The sequence below is a fragment of the Mytilus californianus genome, unplaced genomic scaffold (genome assembly GCF_021869535.1).
Source record: "Mytilus californianus isolate M0D057914Y unplaced genomic scaffold, xbMytCali1.0.p SCAF_9, whole genome shotgun sequence".
In the NCBI taxonomy this organism is placed as follows: Eukaryota; Metazoa; Mollusca; class Bivalvia; order Mytilida; family Mytilidae; genus Mytilus; species Mytilus californianus.
Window position 1 is genome coordinate 52,714,660 of NW_026262745.1, and position 12,723 is coordinate 52,727,382.

A 12,723-nucleotide genomic window follows, 5' to 3' on the forward strand; every position below is an offset into this window, starting at 1 on the left:
CATAAATATTATATATATACATTTGTAGTTCAATGTTAGATGTGTTTCCTGCCTCCTAATTAGCTACCATAATTAAGACTGAAAAAGTTGGCCTTTACTTCTAGCATGAAATGCGTTATCAAAATTCTAAAATTTCTTTGATATTTTGTTTAAAAAAAGACATGAACAACTGTATGCTTCCATACGAAAACCTTCGGTAGTACTTCTGTACGGATTGTGCTGTTCAATATTAGGATTTCTGTGCAAAAAATGCCATTGTTTACTTTTATGTCGTTTAACCATATGAACGGATCAATCTTGTGTGTTCAGTTGACATGTACATAGTATCGACGTTTACAATATGAGTTTGAAATTATGATTGCTATCTTTTCAGTCTTGAAATAATTGGCAAGCGAAATATTTTATTGCAACATATTTATGTATTTTCGAGGATTTAAAATTACCATGCTTAGGTTCATTGTATTCTATTTCCTGCAACGCTGTACCTGAAGATGATATCCATGGATACAGACCTGTGCTGCCTATCAAAGTAAACAAAATAGCAACCTAAGAATACTATATGTGTTGTCCCATTGTTTGATGTGTTGCAAAAGGAAATGTATTTATGGGACAAGACATCCGAATCATGCGAGTCAAATATACTGAGGGTTTAAACCCGAGATCTGGAAATAAGAGGGTCATGGAAAACATCTTGACCGATAAACAAAATGCCATGTAAGACTCTTGTAATATATCAATCCGTTTAAAACATTTAATTTTTGTTTGAAATTAACCATTTGTAATCATATTATGTTTCAACAGAGTATAGATTACGTAATTATTATATCGGGATAATATTTTTAATCAAATATAATTGGTTTCTTTAAGGAGTGAATTAAGGAATATTTTTTATCAATACCGAGTATGCAATTTGATATCAACTCGACACTAAATACTTAAAAAATGCTTTGAGAGACTCTTTGACATAAAGTTTAAGATAACGTATCTATTTCTTCTTTATCGTTCAATTCATTGCCTGGTCTAATCTTTGACTAAATTCACCAATATTTTGAAGTTGTGTTTTCAATTGATTGATTTGGGCTCACGATCCCTATAAATCAGTAAAAGTCTGAAATGGCCTATATCTGTACTCTACTGTACTGATTTTTACTCGACCAGTCTGAATTGGTCTGAATTTTACTCGACATTACTCGACCCCAGTCTTAACCATACTCGACTGTACTGATTTGTACTTGACCCTTATCTTTGCCATTGCAAAAAGTCTGAACTATTACTCGACCAGTCTGAAACAGTCTAAACCCGTTCTCGACCTGTATTTTTCAGTCTTAATCATACTCGACCAGTCTGAACCATACTTGACCAAATAACCTCTACTTTTTTTTGTAATTTTAAATGTTAAAATAATTTTCTGTTTAACTGACATTAAACAGTCACAATAAAATATATATATATATATATATATATATATGTTTTCAATTTAGACTTGTATATATATACAAGTCTAAATTGAAAACGACGTTCAAACCTATGATTGCGTTGGATAAAAACCGCAATTTTTATACGTGTGCATGCAAAACAAATTTCTTGTTAGAGGGGTCTAAATACAGCACAAACAACATTTTCCAAAAGACCAAAAAAGTGAAAAAGTATATTTTAACAAAACGCATTTGACTAACAGGTCGAACAACAAATGTTCTTAAACCCTGCTGACTGCCATTGGCGATTGCCAAAAAAATGGATCACCGATGCAATAAATGGATCTTAATTATAAATTTCATACTAAACAGAAAACAATAAACTTGCGGAAAAGATGATATACCGCAAACAAAAGATGCAAAGGTTTTTGTACACCATATCCGGATTTCGACAATTAATGTCTCTTCAGTGATGTTAGGAATCGAAACGGTATTTGGAAGGCCATATAATTTACCTCAATTTAGGATAGACTCTTGAATTTTGAAAGAGTCGAAATAGGATGAACGGATCATATAAACCCGAAGGCAAATATAATTCAAGCCCAGACGAAAAAATATAAACAAGTCTAAATTGAAAACGACGTTCAAACCTATGATTGCGTTGGATAAAAACCGCAATTTTTATACGTGTGCATGCAAAACAAATTTCTTGTTAGAGGGGTCTAAATACAGCACAAACAACATTTTCCAAAAGACCAAAAAAGTGAAAAAGTATATTTTAACAAAACGCATTTGACTAACAGGTCGAACAACAAATGTTCTTAAACCCTGCTGACTGCCATTGGCGATTGCCAAAAAAACGGATCACCGATGCAATAAATGGATCTTAATTATAAATTTCATACTAAACAGAAAACAATAAACTTGCGGAAAAGATGATATACCGCAAACAAAAGGTGCAAAGGTTTTTGTACACCATATCCGGATTTCGGCAAAACCTTTGCACCTTTTGTTTGCGGTATATCATCTTTTCCGCAAGTTTATTGTTTTCTGTTTAGTATGAAATTTATAATTAAGATCCATTTATTGCATCGGTGATCCGTTTTTTTGGCAATCGCCAATGGCAGTCAGCAGGGTTTAAGAACATTTGTTGTTCGACCTGTTAGTCAAATGCGTTTTGTTAAAATATACTTTTTCACTTTTTTGGTCTTATATATATATATATATATATATATATATATATATATATATAAAACGTCTGAATAATAGTCAACGATTTTTCCCACGAGGGCGCTGGATCGTTACGAGTAACGATACATGTACACAATAAATAAATTATATAAACGCCTAAAATTTTAGAGTTTTGTTAAAAAAAAAAAAAGATTTTCTTTTACCTAAAAACCACACCTATACTATATTAAGTTGCTTCTTGTTTGGCATGTTTTTTTTTAATCTTAATTTTCCTATATTCCTTAATAAAAACAACGTAGGTTTCATGGTTACATACAATGATTATATAATTATATTTTAATGAGGCAACAACAGCCAACAAAATCACTTAAATTGTATAACCTTTTATTAGAAAAATATCTATAATTATAATTTGGGATAAAGTATATATAATACATATCAAATTGAAAGAAGAATAAGAATTTAAAGAAATTGTTAAAATTGTTCTTCTGTTTAGTGGTGAAGTATAAATTAATACCTCCTGCTTGGGGCAAACTCATTAAACAGTTCACACCTGGTCAAAGAGTATTAAATTCAAAATAACATTCATCCAAAATTGCAACATCCTGTTAAACTTAAATCGCAAGGCCTTTTGAATTCACAAGATAGGTAATACACGAGTTTAAGAAAAATAGTGCTTTCTTTTTACCTGTAAAACACACTTGTACTGAGGTAATTTAACCTGATTAAAGTGCTTGTATGCCATGTCTTTAGTTTTGACAAAAATTATTTAAATTTGATTGAAATAAATAAATTTATACTGCAATTTTGGATCACATTTCCTTTTTTAAAAGGTTATCAAGGATTGCTATGGAAGTTCCATTATCACTATTATATAAGTTTCTTGGTTTTGATAAAACAAAGGTGTCATGTTTTAAATTTGCTTTATATACTATTTTATATATATTTTATTAAAAAAAAGTTCACTTCATCATTAACTAAATTCAACTGATATCATAAATCTAGGTTTTAAGTTTAAATGATGAAAATTGTCCAGTGACCATAAAACATGTCTGAAATATTAAAAAAAATTAATAACTTTGAAAATATTAGTTGCAATTCAGTTTTGAGATAATTTGATCAGCTTGATTTAATTTTAATTCAAATGTGATATATATATGTAAGTCATGTAAATGTTGATGAATTTTGTGTTGCAATTATATCTATGTTTACCTTGAAAATTTGGTTTAAATGCTATATTGAATACATTTTTAATTTCAATTCATTGTTGAAATTTCTAAACAGGAAGAAAAGCTGTTAAAATCATTTCCTATATTGATCAAATACAATAGATAGATACAAAAAATAGGTCTAGGTTAGTTAAGACTAGGTCAAGTATGGTTCAGACTAGGTCGAGTATTGTTCAGATTAGGTCGAGTATGGTTTAGACTAGGTCGATCATGGTTCAGACGCATTTAAATTTTTTAGTACTGGTCAAGTACAAGTTTAGACTACTAGTATTAAGTATGGTTCAGACTACAGTCAAGTATTATCAAGTAAATTTTAGACCAATTCAGACTAGTCGAGTAAAAATCAGTACAGTCGAGTACAGATATAGGCCATTTCAGACTTTTACTGGTTTGTAGTGGATACTTTCGGCCTTCGGATAACACATTTTGAATTTCTATTTTAGGTCATCCATAATAATGTGGCTTGTCGGTTTACATATAATTAGGGAACTAGCACAGGAATATTCATGAGGTTTAGACTTGATAGATAAGTCATTGTTATGAAGATCCTGCATGTTAAGACTATTTAGTTACAATTAGTTCGGTATATGTATTATAAATGATAGGTACATACTGATCTTTAAAATAGGAATATCCTCGATTGAACTGTCAATAAACAAACTGATATACCAAAGATAACATTCGAGTATGTTTCCTATCGTAATTACTATTTTTATTCCGTCTTAATAACTCAGTTTAAAAGAATGATGTCAACTTTCCTGAATTTAAATACATTTTCTTAAATGTATATTAAATGAGAATTAATTACACTGACTGGAAGTTTTAGAAAATGACCGCACAGACAAACATCTATCATCAGGGCTTTGCAAAGCCCAAGTGTGTTTTGCATTGTATTTGAAGGCATATGACCTTAAAACATGTCAACCAGAAGTATCCTTTTTCACTTCTTTCGTGTAATATACCTTTAGACCATATATTTTTCAATCGAGATGCTTAAACTTATTAATGGAAACCAGAAGTGACCGTGTGTAAACCAAAATGAGCAAATTATCTCCCTTTGTTTAAAAAAAGGTCCAAAGAAACCATGTATATTTAGAATCAGTGTGAACAATACTGTCATTTGAGACCCGAAGTAACATTTTTTTTGACCGAAAGAAGCCAATTATCTCTGTAGGAAAAATGATATAGAAACCATATATTTTTTAAATCAGTATGACGAAAACTATGATTTCACGCTAAGGGTAATTTTCAATAAACTGGAAGGTGTTTCTAACCAATGATTTCAATTTTCAGACTTGATAACGAATAATAAAACAGCAAATTTTAATATGAACAAATTATAGATGATATAACATAAGAAGATCTATGTGTGTTATGATTGTAACTATCAAACACCTCTCCACCAGAGACAAAATGACATAGACGTTACCAACTTTAGTTCACAGTACGGCCTTCAACAATTAGCAAAACCTATACCGTAAAGTTAACTGTAAAAGGCCTTAAATTATAAAATGTAGAACGATTCAAACAAATACGGTAAACATTTACAACCACAAACCACTGAATTACAGGCTCCGAACATGGGACAGGCATATTATACGGAAAATGGCATAACAAACCGAAGGGTGTCAGGACTGATCAAATCAGTACAGATTATTTATGAAGTATAAAGGCAACCTTCATACATTTTTTTTCAATAGATATAAGGAGATGTGGTATGAGTGCCAATGAGACAACTCTCCATCCAAGTCACAATTACCCACACTCGTACAATGTTGTAGGTAAATAAAAACTTTGATATTATCAAAACTAAATCCGATTTAACAGAAACAAACTATATAAGGTTAAAATTGCGTATGTAAGAGATTGCTAACGAGAAGGAAAGGTAAAATATTGAAATCGCAAACGATGGCTTTCAGATGTTTATGTTTTTTGCTTTTGATTTATTTTTGGTGTCTCGTTGTACGATTTGCACGATGGTAAAATAATATTATGTTAACATGATAAGAGAAGACAAAGAATCGCTTAGCATTCCATTTTAACTCTTTCTCTTGATAAGTCTGAGTTACAGCCAGAAATTTATAATCAAAGTAATATTAATAATGACATTAATTTGATTAGAAGAAAGACTTTGATATATTAACAAACCTTCAACAATCGTGTTGACACTTGAAGATGGCAAACTTAAGCATCCATTAATATGGTCACATCTATTTAAAAATAAACATACATACATTGTTTAACTTGATATATTTTTTTTTATTAAATGCATATTAAAACAAATTAAAAAAAAATATAAAAAATCTAGTGTTTCCCCTTCTTTCTTTTTTTCTTAATTACAAAATATATTGAAAAATTATAACTTTCTTCTCATGATTTAAAAATTTTAAGTGTATGAGCATTTCCTGTACACTATGTTACGTTCTAAAGAGTGAAGCACACACATCACTCATATGCTTTACACATGTTACAGTAGAGAATACAATACAGCAATTCGTTAATATTTGTTTTACACATGTGTTTACTTTGTAATGCTTGATACATGCACAATAAACATACATTTTGTGTAATTATACAATTCCTGTAAATAACATATTGTCATGTATCATTGCAAATAAGAAACGATATTTCGAGAGTTTTTATGTGTACCCAATCCGCTGCGGTAACAAAAAAGTAAAACTGTCAAAATTAAAAAAAACAATAAAGTCCAAGTAGGAAAACATCGATTACTTTAAGACTTTGGATTCCAATCAAGCTAGAGTAACATTTGGAGTTCGGGTCATGCTCAAGTTTGACTTAGACTTAAAAGGAAGTTCAGTAGCAAGTTCAACTAGTGGTTCGAATCACATTTCAAGTAGAGTTCGAGATAAAATTTGAGCCAGTATTGAAGTTAATTTACTTGAGTTTGATTTCTAATTAATTGCAATTCTTGATCACTGACCATATAAAAAACTGGTCAGTCAAAATTAAGAAAATAGTACCTATAAACACAAATTTCCTGATATTATGGGTGTCCTTGACACCATGGCCCTGTTTTTTGCATTCAAATGGTAAATAAAGTCTATTCGAGATAGTCCGATTAACATGTATATCAAAGAACGCAATCTATCAAAATAAAAGGTTAAAATTGTAAAAGTACAATAATATTCGAGAAGTGACATTCGATATTATCGAGTAGTTATTTGTACGAATACAAATTAACCCTAAATGGTTACTTGAATGTGATTTAAATCAGCTTCAGTTTTTGTTCGACAATCTAGGGCAGGTCGTTTGATATTTTCCTTTAACACTTCATCCTTTGAACTGTTAGCCAATTAAAATCGGATAATTTGCAAGTCTGTCGGAAGATACCAATACCTTGTTGATAGATATTTCGTATCAACTTCACAAATAATACATGATGGTCTTAAAGTATACATTATGTGTACTGACGTTGTTTATAATCTTAATCACGTGTTATAGTATTTTAATTGTTTGTCTTTTTGAATATTACTTTAACTGTTTAGTCTTATTCTATTTAGTCATTTGGTGATATTCATTTGACGAGGCTCTGTATTTAAGTATCCCGTCATTGTGTTATTTGTTATGGTAAATTTGTGTATTCTTTTCTTTCATTATTGCTAATGTGCTTTGTCTGTATGCCCATTTGTGTGTTTCTTTGTTACATATGACGTGGCTCTGTACTTTTACATATCGTCATAGTGTTATTGTGTCATGATAAAAAAAAATTATTCTTGTCTTTCATTTTTGCTATTAAAGGTGATTTGTCTATATGTTCCTTTTTGTGTTTTTTTCTTACATATGACGTACATGTAGCTTTGTTCTTGTACATCACGTCATTGTGTTATGGTAAATTTTTGTATTCTTGTCTTTCATTTTTGCTTATGTGCTTTGTTTATGTGCCTTTTGGTGTTTCTTTGTTACATATTTGTTTGTTTTCATAGTGATTAACATTATAACACAATGTTGTCTGCTATACCTATTTTTTTTTACCTATTGTGTCTGTTTGTTTTATTCACACATTGTTGTTAATATTATAAAATTGATAATACTGTCATACAAGTGAGAGGTTTAGCTAGCTATAAAGCCAGGTTTAATCCACCATTTTCCACATAAGAAAATTACTGTACCAAGTCAGAAACATGACAGTTATTATATATCGTCTGATGTGTATTTCAGAGCGCCAATGAGACAACTCTCCATTCAAGTCACAATTTATAGAAGTAAATCTTTACAGGTCAAAGTATGGTCTTCAACACGGATCCTAGGCTCACACCTAGGCTATAAGTAAGCTATAAAGGATTCCAAAAATTACTAGTGTTAAACTATCAAAACGGGAAAACCAACGGTCTAATCTATACAAAAAACGAGAAACGAGAAACACTTATGAACCACATCAACAAACGACAACTGTTGAACATCGGATTCCTCTGTCTGTTTAAGTCATATCAATATTATTTTGACTGTGGATCAACCAGTCCTTGCTTAATCCAAAAAAGTTCTGTCTAAGTGTATCATCAGCAAATACAAGTTTTTATAGTCTATTGTAACACATAGATTATGTAATTAACCCTTAAACACATGTGTCCCTTCATTAATTTATACCATGTAACGTTAAAGAGAGGCAAAGATTACTAAAGGGACATTCAGACTCATAGGTCGGAAATAAACTGACAACGCCATAGGTAAAAAAAAAAGAAAAAGACCAACAGACAAACAGACAAACAGACACACAACAGTAGAAATAAAATAAAAAGCTAAGGACTGATCAACACAGGAACCCGAACCCCATCACAAACTTGATCACTCAAGGTGGGTAAGCAAATCCTTCTCAACACATGACACCCGTCGAATTGCTCATGTGAGTACAAATCCGATTGTAATTAGTCACATTTGGGGAAAAGGTGAAGGAATTGACTGTAGCTACAACAATTGGAACATTTTTGGGGTGATATGAATTTTATGCGACACATACCAGATATTATTAGTTACAGAAAGTTCTAGTGGCCTAATACAATATATGAAAATTAACCCACCCCATATATATATATATATATACAACCAGGTCTAAATTGAAAACAACGTTCAAACCTATGATTGCGTTGGATAAAAACTGCAATTTTATACGTGTGCATGCAAAACAAATTTCTTGTTAGAGGGGTCTAAATACAGCACAAACAACATTTTCCGAAAGACCAAAAGAGTGGAAAAGTATATTTTAACAAAACGCATTTGACTAACAGGTCGAACAACCCTGCTGACTGCCATATATATATATATATATCTCGTAATAGGCCGCTAGAACAATACTGCATGCTACACGCTTATATTCTAATATTCCAAACGAACTGAGAACAATATCATTTGAACTTATGGCGGCAGAATCGTTGAATTGTCGATAAAAGATTAAAAACAGAATTTACAATTAGAGTGTTGAAAATTAACATTGAAGATAATACATTTTATTTTTTGACCAATTTCAAAAACAGGACAGCGGTGAATACTAAGAAGAACAAGTTTATGCGATTACAGTAGTGGCTTATTTTATAAACTGTATTATATGAAATGGTTAATTGATGTTTTTGGACTTAAATGGAAAAGGGTTCTTGGCGACTGCTTTTCGTTTTGGGAGTAAATCCGTTAAACGCTTTGAAAAGCTTCCACGGTATTTAAGACTAATTTTACCACGTCCATTCAATTTACGATGTTATTCAAGAATCAATAAGTCCAATTTTGAATATAACAACAAAATAAGCGGACACCTGCCAACTTCTAAATATTGATTCCTGTCAACTATCACGCAAATACAGGAATAGTCCGTTCTGTGTAGCTAGCATATATGAACATTGTATTGACGCGGACCTCAGGAAAATAAGGTTAAAAGAATTAAAAACATATCTTTCACAAGGAATATATCCGTTTTTATTATTAAAAGACGGTGTGAATCGAGCAAGAGCAATGCTATAGCATTGCACAATTACGAGCACAAATACGGGAAACAAAAAGTAATATAACCCCGTTCGTAGCTTCACATGATCTGTCAATACAAAACACTTTCATAATGATAAAAGAAATCTAGCTAGCTGTACCATATAAATAAACTGGCAATTATAAGCTTATTCACAAGCATGTTTTAGATTTATCGATTTGTCAATTTTATCTTCATAAAACATTGCCTTTTTTCAACAGCATAGCGAAAGGAGCATCTTAATGTTTTTGTCACCTTCATAAAGATTGTGTACCCTTGAGTTGATTCAATGCTAAAGATATGGAAATTTTACAGAAAATCCACAGCTTTTCCCTTGTATTATCATATTTGACAGTTCGGTGCTAGATAGATAGAGGATTATTGCATGCAGTGCTAGCAATGATTTCCTTTAAACAAGTTTATAAATGTATATATTGGTTAAAACACAAATAAATATTTACCAATTCGAGTACATTTTTTGTACACCTTCTAGGGTGCGTTCGACTTTAGTGACTCAGCACTTGGTTTTTGTGGAATTAAATGATTGTTTAGGAGGTTTTGTAAACCATAAACTTTAGCACAGCATATAACATGTATAAAAACTAGTGAGTAATCTATTTTAAAAATGTAATCACAAAAAAGCTGTGAATTTCAGTCTGAATTTTTTACAAAAAGCTTGGTTGTATTTGCCACAAAATCCTCTTTTTCTGTTTAATGTAACGAAACCATTATTAAGAATGCTTTGCACGAAGTTTCTTCTTGGTATATGTACAAAATGACCCCTCTATATTCATTATCTTTGCTGTTTTATTACTATTGCATTTTGAAATTTTCGTAATTCACATAGCTGTAGAAAGGACCATAAACCTCAAGCACTTCCCCATAAATAAATTAAATATCAAAATCAAAGATAATGGAATATTCAAGGAAATTATCTTTTTAACTCATAATGTTATATAGAACTACACTTGTAAACAAATTAGTTATAAATGAACAAAGGTTACTCATTGAAAAGAAATTGACAAACCAAACACACCGACAACCAACACACATGTTTTTAAACTATTTGTACTAGGGGTTGTTTAAGGTTGATCAAAAGGAACTGAAAAATATAGCCGCTTTTTCACCACAATAGTTATCAAAGGTACCAGGCTTATAATTTGATACACAAGACGCGCGTTTCGTCAACAAAATATACTATGAGTAGAAACAAACTGATGCATCTAGGTAAGTTGTATGGTATGACAAGACCTAGATGTATAAAAGTATATGAAGTTTATGATTCAGAAAATGAAAATGTTTTACCAGTCTGCAGGAGATAGTAAAATAAACAAGCACGTGAGTTTATTTTGATACGTCCAATTAGTTACACCGTTTAAATCACATATTGTTGACAGATGTCTTTTGTCCATTCATTGTCCATTTAAATTAATACAACTCACAATATTTATAATATACATCTTTCTCAACTTAGTTCATTTTAGCACCTTCTGCAGGAACGAAAAAAAAATAACTAACAAAATCTAGTTGAGTTTTTAATTTACTGCAACTTAAAAAGAAATTATATTTTTTTCTCTAGGTCCAGCCATGCTCTCCAACTTTTCCAGATGCACATGTTTGTATATACTGAGTGAAATCTGTAGTGTACAAGGTTATGATTCAATTTGTTCACATACATGTTTCCAATTCTTTACTGAAAGCTCCCCTTATTCTAGCAGGGCTATCTTTCCCATTATTTTTTTACGTATTTTTTTTTTGCTTTTGTTAAAAATATTGTATGTTCACCAAATCTCTTCCATAAAAAACTTAATGTATACATGCATAACATAACTCAAACCGTATATTAAAATAAAAATAAAACACCTCCCTAACCCCATACAAAATACATATTCCAAACGATCTGGAGACGACAGCCGTTCAAATTTTTAATAAAAAAATTAAATAAAAAAAGAAACCTTGACATGTTCTAATAATTATCAAAGATACCAGTCTTATAGTTTAAGACGCCAGACGCGCGTTTCGTCTACATAAGACTCATCAGTGACGCTCAGATTAAATTAGTTATATACCTTGACCTATAATGGTTTACTTTTATAAATTGATACTTGGATGGAGAGTTGTCTCATTGGCACTCATACCACATCTTCCTATATCTATATAAAGCCAAACAAGTACAAACTTGAAGAGTATTGAGGACCCATAATTCCAAAAAAGGTTTGCCAAATACAGCTACGGTAATCTATGCCTGGGATAAGAAAATCCTTAGTATTTCGAAAAATTCATAATTTTGTAAACAGGAAATTGATAAATAATGACCATATAATTGATGTCAACACCGAAGTGCTGACTACTGGGCTGGTGATACCCTCGGAGACGAAACATCCACCAGCAGTGTGCCCAACTCATTATCCATGGAAAATAAAGAAAATAAAGAAAAAATAAAATATAATACACTTTAGTGAATACATTTGTTATACTTACATTTGATTTTCTGTGCATATGCATACATTAAGACATCTCCTACCATATAAGTTTCCCTTGCACGACCGACAGCTATCTCCTTGTTTTGAAAAAAAACCGTCTTCGCATACTAAAAAGTATTTGAATAAATAGTAAACATCTTTTAATACGTTTTGTATTTTTTTTTGTTTTTGTTTGGGCGGGTTCTTTTATTGTTCGTACAAATCAGGATCAAATGCGTAATAATGTTTACTTGCAAAACATCATAAAATACTAGACTTATCAATACAAATAAACACTATGTCAAACTTTAAGGCATATTCATCTTAATGAAATGAACCTTCATTTCGAAGCCGCGTGTTAGAATCAATATATTCAAGGGCTATCCAAAACGTATTAATCGGGAGGAAACTGACGCCGTATTAACAAAAATCAACGAAAAGAAAAAGAACGGTCTACC

General features: G+C 31.0%; 1 long non-coding RNA gene across 1 annotated transcript; it reads right to left on the bottom strand.

Moving 5' to 3' along the window:
• Positions 1-449: 449 nt before the first annotated feature.
• Positions 450-12,385, bottom strand: LOC127715373 (uncharacterized). Its single transcript, XR_007988364.1, has 3 exons — positions 12,285-12,385; positions 5,984-6,045; positions 450-521 (listed from the first exon to the last, which is right to left on the bottom strand). It is a non-coding gene; the product is annotated as an uncharacterized LOC127715373 (long non-coding RNA).
• Positions 12,386-12,723: the final 338 nt, after the last annotated feature.